Genomic DNA, 16,175 nt, shown 5'->3' with positions numbered 1-16,175 from the left:
CACTTTTTGTTCTCTCTCTGGCAACTGTCTGTGTTGAGAAAGAGAGTGTGTATAATGTAAACATGATACGAGTCATACACATGTGCTTTTTATGGAAAATAATTCAAATATTTTTGTTCTGATGGTAATACTTTTGAGCTATGACTGTGGGTTTAGGCTCACTTAAAGGACTGCATTTATTTTAATTTTATTTAGAATATATATACAGTGGGGAGAACAAGTATTTGATACAATGGCGATTTTGCTTGTTTTCCCACTTCAAAGCATGTAGAGGTCTGTAATTTGTATCATAAATTCTCTTCAACTGTGAGGGGCGGAATCTAATACAAAAAAACAGAAAATCACCGTGTATGATTTTTAAATAATAAATTTGCATTTAATTGCATGAAATAAGTATTTGATACATCACAAAAATCGAACTTAATATTTGGTACAGAAACCTTTGTTTGCTATTACAGATTCCAAACATTTCCTGTAGTCCTTGACAAGGTTTGCACACACTGCAGCAGGGATTTTGGCCCACTCCTCCATGCAGATCTTCTCCAGAGCCTTCAGGTTTCGGGGCTGCTGCCGGGCAACACGGACTTTCAGCTCCCTCCATAGATTTTCTATCGGGTTCAGATCTGGTGACTGGCTAGGCCACTCCAGGACCTTAAGATGCTTCTTACGGAGCCACTCTTTAGTTGCCTTGGCTGTGTGCTTTGGGTCGTTGTCATGCTGGAAGACCCAGTCACGACCCATCTTCAGGGCTCTCACTAAAGGAAGGAGGTTGTCAGCCAAGTTCTGGCGATACATAGCCCCATCCATCCTCCCCTCAATACGGTGCAGTCGTCCTGTACCCTTGGCAGAGAAGCAGCCCCAAAAAATGATGTTTCCTCCTCCATGTTTCACGGTTGGGATGGTGTTCTTGGGGTTGTACTCATCCTTCTTTTTCCTCCAAACACGACGAGCCGAGTTTAGACCAAAAGTTCAATTTTGGTCTCATCCGACCACATGACCTTCTCCCATTGCTCCACTGGATCATCCAGATGGTCAGTGGCAAACTTCAGACGTGTCAGGACATGCACTGGCTTCAGGAGCGGGACCTTGCGTGCGCTGTTGGATTTTAATCCATGACGGCGTAATGTGTTTCCGATGATTTTCTTTGAGACTGTGGTTCCAAATCACTTCAGGTCATTGACCAGGTCCTGCTGTGCAGTTCTGGGCTGATCCCTCACCTTCCTCATGATCAGTGATGCCCCACGAGGTAAGATTTTGCATGGAGCCCCAGAACGAGGCAGATTGACCGTCAACTTGAACCTCTTCCATTTTCTAATAATCGCAATAACAGTTCTTACCTTCTCACCAAGCTGCTTACTTATTTTCCTGTAGCCCATCCCAGCCTTGTGCAGGTCAATTATTTTATCCCTGATGTCCTTACACAGCTTTTTGGTCTTGGCCATTGTGGAGAGGTTGGAGTTTGTTTGTTCGAGCATGTGAACAGGTGTTTTTTATACAGGTAACAAGTTCAAACAGGTGCAGTTACTTCAGGTGATGAGTGGAGAACAGGAGGGGTTCTTAAAAAAGAACTGAGAGCCGAAATATTTACTAGTTGGTAATGTATCAAATACTTATTTCATGCAGTTAAATACAAATTTATCATTTAAAAATTATACAATGTGATTTTCTGGATTTTTGTATTAGATTCCGTCCCTCACAGTTGAAGAGAACTTATGATACAAATTACAGACCTCTACATGGCTTGCAAGTGGGAAAACCAGCAAACTCGGCAGTGTATCAAATACTTATCCTCCCCACTGTATATACTGTATATAAATGTATATGGCGGAAAACACACAGGTGGCTTAAAGTTCCGCTCTGAGACCCTCAATTTGGCCAAATTTTAAAATTGTCCGATATGCACGTTTGATACATCATTGGAAAGCTTAAAAATCTCAATTTTCTAGGGGAAGAAAAAATTTGAACAGGAGGGCATTTAAAAAAAAAAAAAAAATTAATCAGCAAAACCCTAACTGGAGGCGAGAGCACGCGAGAGCAGAATTAAAGACGCCACAATTTTAACGAGATATTATCGCGTACATACCGTGTTTCGATCCAAAAACTCCATGTAGCATTTATCACCGAGTGTCAAGACACAGCTGTGAATGGCCACAGCCGGATTTTTTAAAAATTATATTATGGGTGAAACATGGTAATATAACAAGGGTCACGATGCAGAAATCGCAGACAACAAGGAGTGGTTGAGATTTTCTTTTTCATAAAGTTACCCTTTTAAACGTTATTTAAAAAAAAATTTTTGTTTGGATTGATTATTTACCATCTAACATATCGGGAAAAAATGCGACAGTAACAAAAAAATACAATTAAGCGATAGTTATGAGGTAGATATCCTTGACTTCTTTACAGACGCCAAATTTTTCATTGTGACGTAATTTGTTTAAGTTTAAAATATGCGAGTGAATAATTTTTTAAAGTCTTTTTTCTTTTTAACTAAATATTAGACATCAATTAATTATTCCACGCTAAAAATGACAGACATTTTGAATAATAAATATAATTACTTACCTTCTTTTTATGGCTATGTCGAAACAAAAGCGATTGTGCGACGTCTGTAAACGGGGGTTTTCAGGGTAAAACGGACAAATTAAAAATAGTTCGGAGGCTTAGTGCCCCATGAATCTGCTATGGCAGCATATAGACATATTGTTCTATCAAACACAACAGTTCTTTTGGCTTTAAATACAGCAGTTTCTTTTAAAGAGGGGTGCAAGTTTATATATATATATATATATATATGTTTATATGCAAGTTTATATATATATATATATATATAAACTTGCATATAAACATATATATATATACATATACAGTGATACCTCAGCTCACGAACATAATTGGTTCCCAGAAAGTGTGTGTAAGGCGAAAAGTTCGTCTTCCGAACATTTATTTCCCATAAGAAACCATTAAAATGAGAATAATCCGTTCCCAGGTCCCCATAAAACATAATTTTCTACTAAATAAGCCTTAAAACTACACAAAAATATACCTTATTTTCTTTAATGTCTTCTTAGGCTTAACACTAGCCTGTGGTGGGGTCTTTTTCGGTCCCATAATAGCAAAAGTACACTCAATATGGTCCAAAATGTCTATCAAACACAAACCACGTCCGCACTCAACGAAAGGGAGGGGACGAACTGGGACGCCGTGAGCTTGCGTCAGCTTCTCGTGGCGCTGTTCGACCGCGTGGTTTGGTTCGTCCGCCGAAAACTAGTTCGTCAGCAGAGACTATATGCTCGCGAATTTAATGTTCTTGAGGCGAAAAGTTTGTGAGCTTAAGCGTTCGTGAGCTGAGGTATCACTGTATATAATATATATATATATAATTATATATATATAGATAATATATATATAAGATTTACGAGATTAAGAATTAAGATTACCATCACATTGACTATGTGAATAACAAAAATAAAAACTACAACTAAACAAGGGCTCGAGTTATGTGTTTTTTAATCAACTGTGGAAATAACAAGAAATTGGTCCTCAAAATTGAGAGCAAATAAAGGCAGAAGTTGTATATTTTTCGTAGTTTGCAGTTGGAGCCCAGACTCCAAAATATTGTAGTTTTTCTGTGGTTGGTCCCCCACAGGTCAAATATGATTACTGCAATACGAGGTCTGCACTCCATAAATTCCTCATGTAACGAGGTGCAAGCAGTTGCTGTGCATTCCAGGAAATCCTTACACTTTGCCTGCAGCCAGTTTACCTTCAAAAGAGATTGCTGGCGGTTACAGCTGCTAACCTGGGCTTTTAGCTCAGTAGTATGAATGCTTGACTTCCCCGGAAACAGTGCAGGTTCGAGCCTCGGCAGTGTGGGGGGTGAAAAATGACAGCGCAGTGAGGTCCTCACCAACAGAAACAGCTGCTGTCTACTTTTGGCAGTTTTCTCAGCAAAAGAAACATAGTGTGTGTCTTTAAAGTATTTCTTCAACAAATATTACTGGATGTGTTGAAGAAAAGTGGGGTTGTTGAGGGTGGTGTCATTGGATCGAACATACAGTCTGTTTTACAATTTTACGTTCATCCATCTATCCATTTTTTTTATCCGGTTCAGGGTCACTGCAACCTTCACAGTACATGGTATCTATTCACAGCTCTAAATGCTATGGGGGCAACAACTAACACTCATATTCTACCGACATCCAATAAATAAAGCTTCATTCATTCATTTCCTATGCTGCTTATCCTCATTCAGGCCACGGGTGAGCTACAGCTGACACTGACTTTGAGCGAAAGACAGGCTACGCCCAGAACAGATTGCCAAGGGATATATGTATAAACAAACACTGAAGGAATTGTGCTAGACATTTGTGCTTCCATCTGCCCTAAGACCTTAAATCATTGGAAAATATATGAAACGCTTTGTGAAAGCAATTCATATTATGCATTCACAACCCACACAAGGACAAGGCAAAAAGGTAAGCGCAATAGTACAACCCACGTGTTTTTGCTGTAAGGCAAGAATACACCACTGTGCTTTCAAACTACTTTACAATGACACAAATTTCACAGAGTTTTATTGTGTCGTGTGTGTGTAATTCTAGTCATAACTGGTAGTGATGGTCAAAAAAATAATAAACTGGTGGATGCAAATAACAAAGAAGCAGATTCAAATTATTTCAAACTATAAATGGTATGATCTCACATCAAACTTCCTGTCATTCATTTAACAAGATTTCTGTGAACCGACTCAGTAGCTGGCCATACTGCTGAGACAGGGGCGTTGGAGCCTATCCCAGCTAACTATGGGCAGGGTACACCCTGAATTGGTTTCTAGCCAATCACAGTGGAGTGTTCAATTAGCCTTCCAAGCACCTTTTTATGAAATGGGAGGAAACTAGAGTACCCAGATAAACCCACGCAGGCACAAGGAGAACATGCAAACTCTACACAGGAAGGCCAGGGCCTGGGATTGAACCCTTGTTCTCAGAACTGTGAGGCAGACATGCTAACCACTCTAACACTGTGTCAACGCTGGGAATTTGAGTAAAATAAAAAATACAAACTTTAAGCCACCCCCCCCAGCAAAAGTGAACCATCGGCCTCGCTTAATCTTCCTCCAAACACGCAAAAAATTTAAATTACATGTATCATATGGGGGTTCTTGCCACATGCTGCCATGATGCAATGCAAGAAATGTAAACAATGACGTCCCAAAAGATCATATAAAAACCCAGTAATTTGCTAAACAGTGTTGAATATGGTTAGATAGAAATATGGACTCAAATATCCTGAAAACTGAGTTTCATTCAAAACCTGTTGTTTTTGGTGGTGTATATCTTACAGTAAATAGGCTTCATGGTAAAAGTTCTTTTGTTTTTTTAGGCAGTCTGGACCTTAACCTTGACATTTTTTTTGCTATCATCTTCGAACCCATTCTCATGACCTGTCCATTTAATGGAGTCAATAGAATCAATGAGTCTTCAACTCAACAGTAAATGATGTGTTTCTGTTGCCTCTCAGACCAGTATTTTGCTTGCGATATGTGGTCCACTTTGTTTTCTTGCAAAAATATCGTTCTATACCAGCGCAATATTTTAACCACGATGTCTTAACCTGTTATACACTTTAAATTCACGTAACTCAAAAATTATTATGTAAGAGATTACACTAGATTAATTGATGTACTGTATGGTTCCTAGATTTTTTTTGTGTGTATCACGCAAATTAGCTGTGAAAAATTCAGCCCTATTCATTTTAAGTGGCATGAATCTTAGCTTAGTTATCTACATAACGACATTTGACTTTGACCACTATAATTGTTATGAGCTCAACTGCTTGGAATTACTGTGTATATGGTGTACTGTGGATTATTTTTTTTGATGATGAGCTATTGAATCTATTTGACATATGTTTGATAGTTGTTTAAAACAGTTAACTTTACATGTCAGGTCTTGGCGACTATATATATATATTTTTTAATAATAATTAACATGGCGTTATACTGTTGTGGAAATAAAAGTTTTTACATACAAGCTTGATAGGAATATGACAGTAATTTTTTTGATTCCAAAATTTGTAAGATACTAAAAAAGAAAACCTCTCGAGACACTTGACTATTGATATTTTTATTGATTTTCATCCACACATCCATTCATCCATCCATCCAAACATTGTCTGCACCACTTATCATAACTAGGATCACTGGTTTGCTAGAGCTAGCTTTTCAGCAAAAGGCAGGATTCATCCAAAACTGCTTACCAGTCAACCACAGGATAAATACTAGTATACACAAACAAGCCAAAAGAATCCAAACTTGTATTTGAACCAATGGATAATTTTGAGTCGTGTGCACACGGATGCAGATATTGAGAGGAGGCAACAATCACCGGGAAATAAAATGCACTTCATTTTGACAAAAAGAAATTTAAGGCACTGCAGTAACGTCACATGATCTGATGAGACAACAAAAACAGGGAAACTGATGATATGTGGAAGGAGTATGGTAGGGAATAAGATAAATGGATGCCTCACAAGAGTCAGGAAGGGCTGATCTGACTGAAAGACAAGGAATCAAGCAATCGGCATCCCGATCATTCGGGTCCGATCACGTCATTTTCAAAGTATCGGTATCGGCAAAAAAATATCGGACATGCCTTTTTTTAATATATATGTATTGTTTTTAATGAAATCGTTTTCTAATTGTATTTAACGTTACAGACTTAATGTGTTACACTCTTCCAGAGTCTTTAGATTAAGCTTAAGGTAGGGTTGTCAAATTTATTGCGTTAACGGCGAGAATTAATATTTTTTTACATTTATAACGTTAGAATATTTAATGCAATTAACGTATGCGCTGCACGACCCACTCACGCATTGTCACCGTTTTACCCATACAGTATATAGAGCTAAAATGCAGCGTAAAATGAGTAGAGTGAATTTAGGCAGCTTTTGGAGCCTTTTTTTAAATGGCTAAAGCCTTACAATCCCTCTCCTAACGATTAGAATAATCATGGGAAGGAATGTGGGGAAGAAAGGTAGTAGTTGATCTATTTCTTAACACCCTATGTTCTTTCCCAACGCAGAGAAGATATATCAATTGGTACCACGACGCACAGTCATGGTTGCACTTCCCATCATGCATTTGGACAGAAGTTAAATGGCTACAGCATCATTTACTGAAAACTCAACAAATACACTAGATGGCAATATTTAGTCACAGTATACAAAGTCACATTTATCCTTTAAGAATTACAAGTCTTTCTATCCGTGGATCCCTCTCACAGAAAGAATGTTAATAATGTAAATGCCATCTTGAGGATTTATTGTCATAATAAACAAATACAGTACTTATGTAGTGTATGTTGAATGTATATATCCGTCCGAGTTTTATTCATTTTTTTCTTAATCCATTGCCAAAATGAATATGATTGGGAAAAATTATCGGGAATGATTGGAATTGAATTGGGAGCAAAAAAAAAAAAGCAATCGGATCGGGAAATATCGGGATCGGCAGATACTCAAACTAAAACGATCGGGATCGGGGGCAAAAAAACATGATTGGAACAACTCTACTTTCTACTTTTACTTGAGTAGATTTGTGAAGATGAAACGCTCCTCTTACTCCGCTACTTATCTACACTACAGTCGTTACATTTTTCCTCTTTATTCTAATATTAGATATGACTTCATTTTTGCCAGAGATGCCGACAGTGTCTGTACCAGTTTCACCAATGAGATGTGGCAACAATAATCACGTGACTCCATAATGCCAACCAGACCTACCAATGCAGGTTTGCAGTTGTCATATGATTACAACGGCCTGCTCAATCACGTGGCATCTTTAAAGCGCCCTAAATATGAATTATTACTATTAATAATTATTAATAATATAATTAACTATTTGACATGAAGTCAACATTACTCAAAGCGCATATTTGTTTGAATCTTTCTCCCAGTGTTTATTTGGCAGCAATTTATTTCACATGGATTGACTCATTTTCAATTCATTGGGAAATGTTTTTTTTCTCCAATTGAGGGCATGCTTGCTCTTTGGATGGGTAATGTTTGATTTTTTTCTTTTCAAATAGATGATTTTGGTTTATTTTAAGGGCCTAATAGGTTATAGTTGAGTATAATAATAACAGTTCATACTGTATAGGTTATGTTGAACTGAGAAAAAAAATATACCATTGTTTAAAAAAATATCACACTGTAAGCAGTTATTCACAAAGTTACTCATTACTTGAGTATTCTTTTCACCGGATACTTTACTTGTACTTGAATACATTTTTTGGATGACTACTTTTACTTGAGTAATATTTAGGGCTGTCAAAATTATCGCGTTAACGCGCGGTAATGAATTTTTTTAATTAATCACGTTAAAATATTTGACGCAATTAACGCACATGTCCCGCTCAGACATTATTCTGCCTTTTGGTAAGTTTTACAGCAAGGTTTTTTGTGCTGTCTAACAGCGAACTCTTGTGGTCGCTTTGCGACATGGTTTATTGCTTTCTTGCCAGTTCAATACGGCTGCACGACGTCTCGGGCTGACGCCTACGTTGTAATGTTGTGCTTATATGATCCTTAGACAAGATTTGTCCGTAAGTATGGTTGTTGTAAAGAATGTACATATTATATTAGTAAGCGAAATGTTATATTTTTTGTATGAGACGCTTTTTGTTTATGTTTAGTGAACCTGTATAGCGTGCTAAGCTAACGTTGTTGCTAATGCAATGCTTGTGTACTTTTTTTGTAGTTTCACTACGGTCTAAAGAGGACAGTGGTTCGAGGCCATTTTATTAATAAATCAGATGAAAAAGGAAGAAGTCTGATTATTAAGGCGTCGTTCACTAGCTGTCTAGCTTTGGAAAAAGTAGACGCTTCGGAGTGAGGACAGCATAGACAGATTTAAATGACAGTAGAGTGAAATGCCCACTACAGTCCTTATGTACCGTATGTTGAATGTATATATCCATCTTGTGTCTTATCTTTCCATTCCAACAAATTATTTTACAGAATACATATATATAATTTACAGAAAAATATGGCATATTTTATAGATGGTTTGAATTGCGATTAATTGCGATTAATTACGATTAATTAATTTTTAAGCTGTAATTAACTCGATTAAAAATTTTAATCGTTTGACAGCCCTAGTAATATTATTTTGAAGTAACGCTACTCTTATTTGAGTAAAACCTTTGGCTACTCTACCCACCTCTGAACAATTGTAAAACAATGCAAATGGAAGTAATAAAAGGGAATGGAAATGATAATTGCACTCTCAGACTCAAACTGTTATTTAAATTGAGTGACTAGATAAGATAATGTATCCACTATCCTAATCCAGTATTAAAGGCTGAAAGCAGACACTCTTTCTAGAGTAGTGGATAATTTTTTAAGTATGTTGAAGGAGCCATGTGCATATTACCGTATGTATCCTTTGATTCTCCACAACACCTTGTGCTGAAATCGAAAGAAGTTGACACCATTTCCAAAAAGGAATTGTCCAAAACCTTGCAAATGCCAAATTCAAGCCATTTTCAAAGGATTGAGAATGGCTTTTAAGAGGATAAACAAAATAAAACCAAACTCAAATGAGCAGTTTACTTCCCACTCCATTTGACTTATTTATTCATCAGTGCAGCGATGGCTGACGATGAGTCTCCCTAATGGTTTTTTCAGGCTGAATATTACCCCTGAACACAATATCCAATGTACATGCACAATAGTCTACACAGCATCCTTGTATTGAATTTTAAATTGCTGTAACAATCTTGCAACTGTTGCCCATGTCCATTCAAGGGCTCATTTGTCTTTTCCGCCTAATCCAATATGCAATTAACCACACAAGTTAAACCATCTTTGTTGATTTGATTAAACGTAAAGTTTAATCAACAACTTTAGAACAAAGATATGTGAGTAAGTTGTCTGCCATTGGTTGTCAATTAGTGAATGTGTGTGTTTTTTCTTTATTTATTATTATTATTTTTTTATTGCTTTGGGGCTAGTTTGCTCTCCCCGTACTTGAATGATAGGTGACATTAGAAATACATAAAATTGATGTATTTATTGACAAACTATAACTACAACGTGTCACCCTAGAGGGAGATATTTCTTCGACGACGATTCCATTGAATTCCCTAGCAGTAAGAAGCAGTGCGAGGTTCTCTGCAAATTTAATGCTAATGTTTTCCGCTCCTAAAACAAACGCAAACACTAATCGACTGCCTCGCAGGAACTAACAACAACAGTGATGGCATACCCACAGAAAAAGGGTGGAAAAATTCTCAACCAACAATGTCTATGTTGTCCTATTTACAAGCTAAATTCATTCATTGGAATTGATTAATTTGGCTCACCAGATTTGCTTAAGCTTGAAATTTACATTAAATGAACTGATTAAATTTAGAATTGATTAGAGTTTCAAATTCAAGGAGAGCACATTAACCTCTCCTCCTTTTTTGTTTTGTTTTTTTTCCATTGGGTTTGTATCGTGGTGGTCAGAAAGTGCATATGTTGTCCATTATGTTGCCCATTATGGTGTAATGTGTCCTTGTATAATTATCAGTGACTAACAGATTGTGAAAATGAATTTCCCTATGGGACAATAAAGGCTATCTATCTATCAAATTAAAAATATTAAATGTTGTAATGATCTTATTTTAAACTGTTTGGCTAGGCAGCTCACACAACACATTGGGGAGGAAGAAAAAAAATTGTGATGTTCCCATTGTCATCACTTCTTGAATGTTGCCCATGCTTTTATTGAGTTCCCTCTTCAGAAAGTGTGCATTGTGGGACTTGGGATTCATGTGTTAGTTTAATTTTTTATGTCCATTTAAATATACCAACTATATTTGAGTGAAATATTAATTATCAAACTGCATCATGCTAATGTGGTCTATGATAATATGAATGAGCTAACAAAATCGGCTAAAGTTTTTCTTAGATATCGGTATTAAAAAAGTCTGTGGAGGTCGGAAGTGGTGATGCAATGTGCATTTTTCACCATTCCGCTACCGTCTGTTGGTTTGCGGCAACACACATAGTGTACCTCTTCAAACTTTGACCTGTCAGTGCATTGCCATTGATTTACTGAAGATGCAGGCCCTGTAGGGCTTAAGGAATGTAGCAATTATAACAAGCGACAAATGACTTCCCGAGGCTGATTTTTTTTCACCCTGATGGCTTTCAAAGCAGTCGGAGAGGACTAAGAAGTCGTTATTAATAATGAAGTGCAAGATGAAGTTTAAATATTGACTGGATTTCTACTGTCAGTTGAAAACACGTGAATATATTTAAAGACGTTCTACTAATAAACAATCAGTGGCATGTATAACCTAAAAAAACTTGTCATTTAACTTTTTGTTTAATTATGTACGTTAGATTATTTTATTTTGCCTCTTATGGTTCACTTGTATGACAATTGCTTCTATATCCACATTGTATAATTCATCTAGTACTTCTTTTGAATTTGAATCATGGTTAAGAGCAAAAATATGCAGTTCCACATCCAGCGTATCTCCAATAGACTGTCAAGAAGGGAAAAAAATGCACGAGCCCCTTTCCTGACTGATCTACATAATCTGACCTTGATTCTCGCATGTTCTTTGTTAGCACCTGCTTGTAATAATAACTAGGCATATTCCAGAGTAGAACGTCTTTAGTTGAAAATAGCAAAAGCACTTATCGTCAGACGAATGGTATGGGTTGGCCACAAGCACAGTCTCAATACAAGAAAGGAAATCAGAAGACGCAAGGCAGAAATATATATTGTTAACTAATCCAAGGCCTTGCTCAGTTACTTTTGAATATCTGTGGGGAAAAGGATTTCTGCAGTAGGTTTCATTTAGAAGAATAAGCTAATGTACTTTAATACTCCCATCTAGCATGGCTCTGATGTATAAAAATATCCATTCGGACCCCTCTGTGTGTGCCTGAGTGGGTTCTTCTCAGGCAGAAGCTGATGCATGACACATTGTAGAGATTTCGCTAATTAATGTGTACATTGCAGGGTTTTACAGGGCTTTCTAAACAATTTCAGATTGCCAGTCATGATGCAAAGTTCAATCAATTATTTCTACATCATCAGACTTGAGCTCATTGATTTTGTTTACAAATAGTTCATCATTTCTCATCTGTATGGCAGGATTGGCACTCGTTGCACTATTTTGCCAACGCACCAGGAGTCCAATTTAGTATCCTCCCGCTGCTGTATGAATAAAATCCCTGCAGCCTGCAGCGAAGGTGTTTGTCCTTGAGTGCAGGTGCTATATAGCAAACTATCGACTAAGCAGGGGAGTGAGACATTCTGAAAGGGCTGATTTAAAGGAAGTGGGGCACACTAATAGCAGAAAAGGTGGGAAGATACTATGTAAGGGTCCCAATGGGAACAAGGTGGAGGATGCAACCTGGCAACCCACTCTCAATACACGTAGCAAGAGCATGTCAACATGTGTACAGCCTACACAGTCAAGTGTTGGTCAAAGCTCTGTGGAGGCGCTTTACTATTTATTGGCATATTTGTCCTCACTCCATAAACATCACTTTCTTCATCACATGCCATTCCAGTTCTCTAAATCCACCTACATTTAAACTAATACTACTTAACCCGCTAGTTACATTACGGTATTTGAATTTCTTAAACCAGCATATGCTGGCTTAATGCTTAGTTAGGTAGGTTTTCAGTCATAAACAGTTTCCCCAATAGCAGGCGATATCTTGTCGGATCCGGCCTCAGCTCGCCAGATCCGCATAGCAATCACACCCGCTTAACGTCAGTGCTCCAGACGCGGCCTAGTTCAGCACTATGACAGTCCAAATGATAGGTTACGCACTGTTCCGGGGCGGACCGTGCTCACTGGACGTGCTCAAACTCCCGCTTAATGACAATGCGCCAGAAGTGGCCCGGATCAGCACTATGACAGTTTTGCCTTAATTGTCGCCTTGATTGCACAGATGGGTGAGCCTGGGACCAGGTGCCGCTGATCATCGTCAGCAGCTTACTTAAACCGGTCCTTGGCCGCACATCATCGCCAGATCAACAACTCACAACCAGTATGTGACTTCCAGCTAACAACGAATCTTGTCATCCTGATACTGAGCTCATTCTTGTGCTTCTACCCCCCTAGATCCTGTACTGCTTGTCCGGCAAAATGCCTGCCTGCCTGCCTGTTCACCTGTTCTATCACCAAACGGCCCACTGGATTCTGTTAGGTCCCCTGTTACCCCAGCACTTTAACAAATACAATATGTTGTTTACAGTCTAAACATGGGTCATCTTTGAGTTGCTTGTTCCAATTAAAATATTTTGTGAAAAAAATCAATGTTATATCGTTATGTTGTTGCATGTTGCATTAATATGTTAGCATTAATAAATGGCATGAAAACAAAGTGTTGTCATTATTGATTTTAATAGACAAATTTTTAATTTGTGATATAAGCACATTACAGTATGATACATTGAACCAAATGGACTCCAAATTTGATACTGAAAATGGTTTTGATTCAAATCTGGCCCAGATTGGGCAACATGTGTGCCATATCCGGGCCATACATTAATGTCATGTCTGCTACTTTGGACCAGTTCTGGCCCAAAACTGGTTGCTGATCCGGCAAGTGACTCCTTACTTACTGGGCCATTGTTCAAAAGACACTGGGGCTGATCCGTTTCACAAAGTTGGGCCGAAATTTGCAGTACATCTGGCCCAAGTCTTCTCCAGTTATATTTCGCTATCTGGGTTTGTTTGTTGGTTGGTTTTGGTAGCTCTTTGTCAATTGGGGACTAGCTTCTGAGTCTGGACCGCTATCTGTAAGTTAGCTGACATAGAGGGTGCACACCAGGGGGGACTCCCCGAATCTAGTTCTTGTGGGCGCCTATTCAGCCTGATTTTCATGTCTCCCTCCACTAACTATGAGTGGCAGTCAAACGAAAGCAAAGGTTTCCTCGTAGAAAGTCTGTGGTGTGAGATAATATTGGGAAAGCTATCTTTGATCTGGATTTACTTCGTTAACCAGCAATGCAATGATAACTACTCTGTTTTGCTTAGTGTGCTGTGAGAAGAACTTTATGCGTGTCTTTCCTTGATTTCTCCCAGGATATCAGCAATAAGTTCATACAAGCCCAGGCGTAACAATGAATGAGTAGAAATATGATTATGTGTTTTCCTTTGTGTTTGTTTGATTTCTATTCACAACTTTATGTTGTAAATTCAGCCCCAGAGATTTATTTTTTTAAATATATTTTTTATGGCGGTGTGCTTTATTTTTTATTTTTTTAATAACTCAAAAAGGCTGAAAATTACGTAATCAAATTAATGAAAATAATGACAACTGTAACCCAGCTTGTTTCTGATCACAGTTACCACACAGATGGAGGGGGGCAGGCTCTGGCAATGAAGATGAAGACAAACACTATGGACGTCACATCTCATGATGCAAAACGGACTGCGTGTCTGCCTCCAACCCTCAGAACAATAAAGATCAAAAAGCCACACCAGCAAGTGACTGCCATCCTTATACAGTATGTTCACATGGGCACTGACACTGAGTGACACTAACAGCCAATGAAGAACATATATCCCTTTATTGCCAAATGTATCAAATTTGATTAAAATGTCATGATTTTGAGAGTAATTCAGAATTTTGACATTTCTTTTTGAAAAAAAAAAAGATGGATGCAAGTCAACACATGCATCTGCAGGTTCCATGAGAAAAAAAAAGCAGGATTTAGCAAGGGTTATAGATATTAGAGCGCTTATTACACATATTCATTTTGACTTTTCTTTTTACAAAATTTAAAAAAAGGTTTAATTAGGACCTTATTTTTCAAATTTTGGGATTCTCTGATAATTGCTCCATGTTGCAGGTATTTAAGGGATATTTCTGTTTGTAAAGAACATATAAACAGATTATATAAACACAACTTCAAAATAAGTGTATATTCGATCTTGTTAAACAGAATATATAGGTTGAGAAACACAACTTCATAATAAGTGTATATTCTATCTATCTATCTATCTATCTATCTATCTATCTATCTATCTATCTATCTATCTATCTATCTATCTATCTATCTATCTATCTATCTAAAGCAATGCCAGTTTTAAGTCAAGTGTGTGAAAGATGAACCGATGATGGAGAGAGGTTTATGATCTCATGACGGAAATAAACTCACGCACGAATCGTTTGATTAAAATGTGAGAGGAAAAGAGTCATCAGTGTGAAAATGAATGCGATATCCACCAGGCCTTTAGTAAATAATCCCGTTTACCCAACAAAGAGATGCTTCGAGTTGGATGTGCGAATCCAAAAGCACATTATAACAGAGTTGACCGGGTGTTCAGTGGCAGAGAGGCGAGGCGAGGTAAGCCGCCCTATTGTTAGCACGGATGCACAGCACTCATCCATCCGATCAGCATCCACTGTTGCCCAGGATGCCCAGAAGGAAAAACGCCGATGCCTCAATCGAAAAGAGCTCCTCGACACTTCGAGTCTCTACGCTCATTGCATTTTTATCAAAAGTCAGTCTTACCTGGATGATGGTGACGCGCGGGAGAAAGCAGCTCCTTCCGAAAGCAGCGTGAGTTGGTGCTGCTGGCAGGCCGAACATCCGTCCGCTTGTCTCAGCGACAGAAAGCGTACAGAGTCTGACAGACGCGGCGCCCCGAAACCAGCATAGCAGCATAAGAACCCACTGCGGCCGTCTGGAGAGCTATACGAGTGCTCATTCGAGCGTCCTGACAACATTATCATCATCATAAAAAAGGAAACATTAAAAAAATGGAGTAGGCCTAATGATTCAACAAGGATTATTTCAATTTTAAAAATAAAAAAAAATGAATTAAAAAAAAAAAAAAAAAACTACAGTCCTTACAGAAGTGTATTTGACGTCCCACCCATCAAGTTTTAAATAATCCACTAAAACACGCAGTAAGAAAGAAAGAAAGAAAGAAAGAAAGAAAGAAAGAAAGAAAGAAAGAAAGAAAGAAAGAAAGAAAGAAAGAAAGAAAGAAAGAAAGAAAGAAAGAAAGAAAGAAAGAAAGAAAGAAAGAAAGAAAGAAAGAAAGAAAGAAAGAAAGAAAGAAAATTTACAGAGAAATGTCCAAAATACGGCTTGCGGGCCAACTGTGGCAAGTAGTGTTTCTAGGGTCTAGGGTAGAAAATTG

The 16,175-nt window shown here is 37.8% G+C and overlaps 1 protein-coding gene across 2 annotated transcripts in view; it reads right to left on the bottom strand.

The window, feature by feature from the left end:
• apba2b (amyloid beta (A4) precursor protein-binding, family A, member 2b) overlaps positions 1 to 15,695 on the bottom strand; it is an 82,349-nt gene extending 66,654 nt beyond the window's left edge. For both annotated transcript variants that reach the window (XM_057842256.1, XM_057842264.1), the window contains exon 1: positions 15,542 to 15,695. The gene's annotated coding sequence lies outside the window, so the exon portion shown is untranslated. The remainder of the gene's footprint in view (positions 1 to 15,541) is intronic.
• Positions 15,696 to 16,175: the final 480 nt, after the last annotated feature.

This window comes from Corythoichthys intestinalis, chromosome 1 (assembly GCF_030265065.1).
Source record: "Corythoichthys intestinalis isolate RoL2023-P3 chromosome 1, ASM3026506v1, whole genome shotgun sequence".
In the NCBI taxonomy this organism is placed as follows: domain Eukaryota; kingdom Metazoa; phylum Chordata; class Actinopteri; order Syngnathiformes; family Syngnathidae; genus Corythoichthys; species Corythoichthys intestinalis.
The sequence above is the reverse complement of the archived record's forward strand: the minus strand, read 5'-3'. Positions and strand labels throughout refer to the sequence as shown.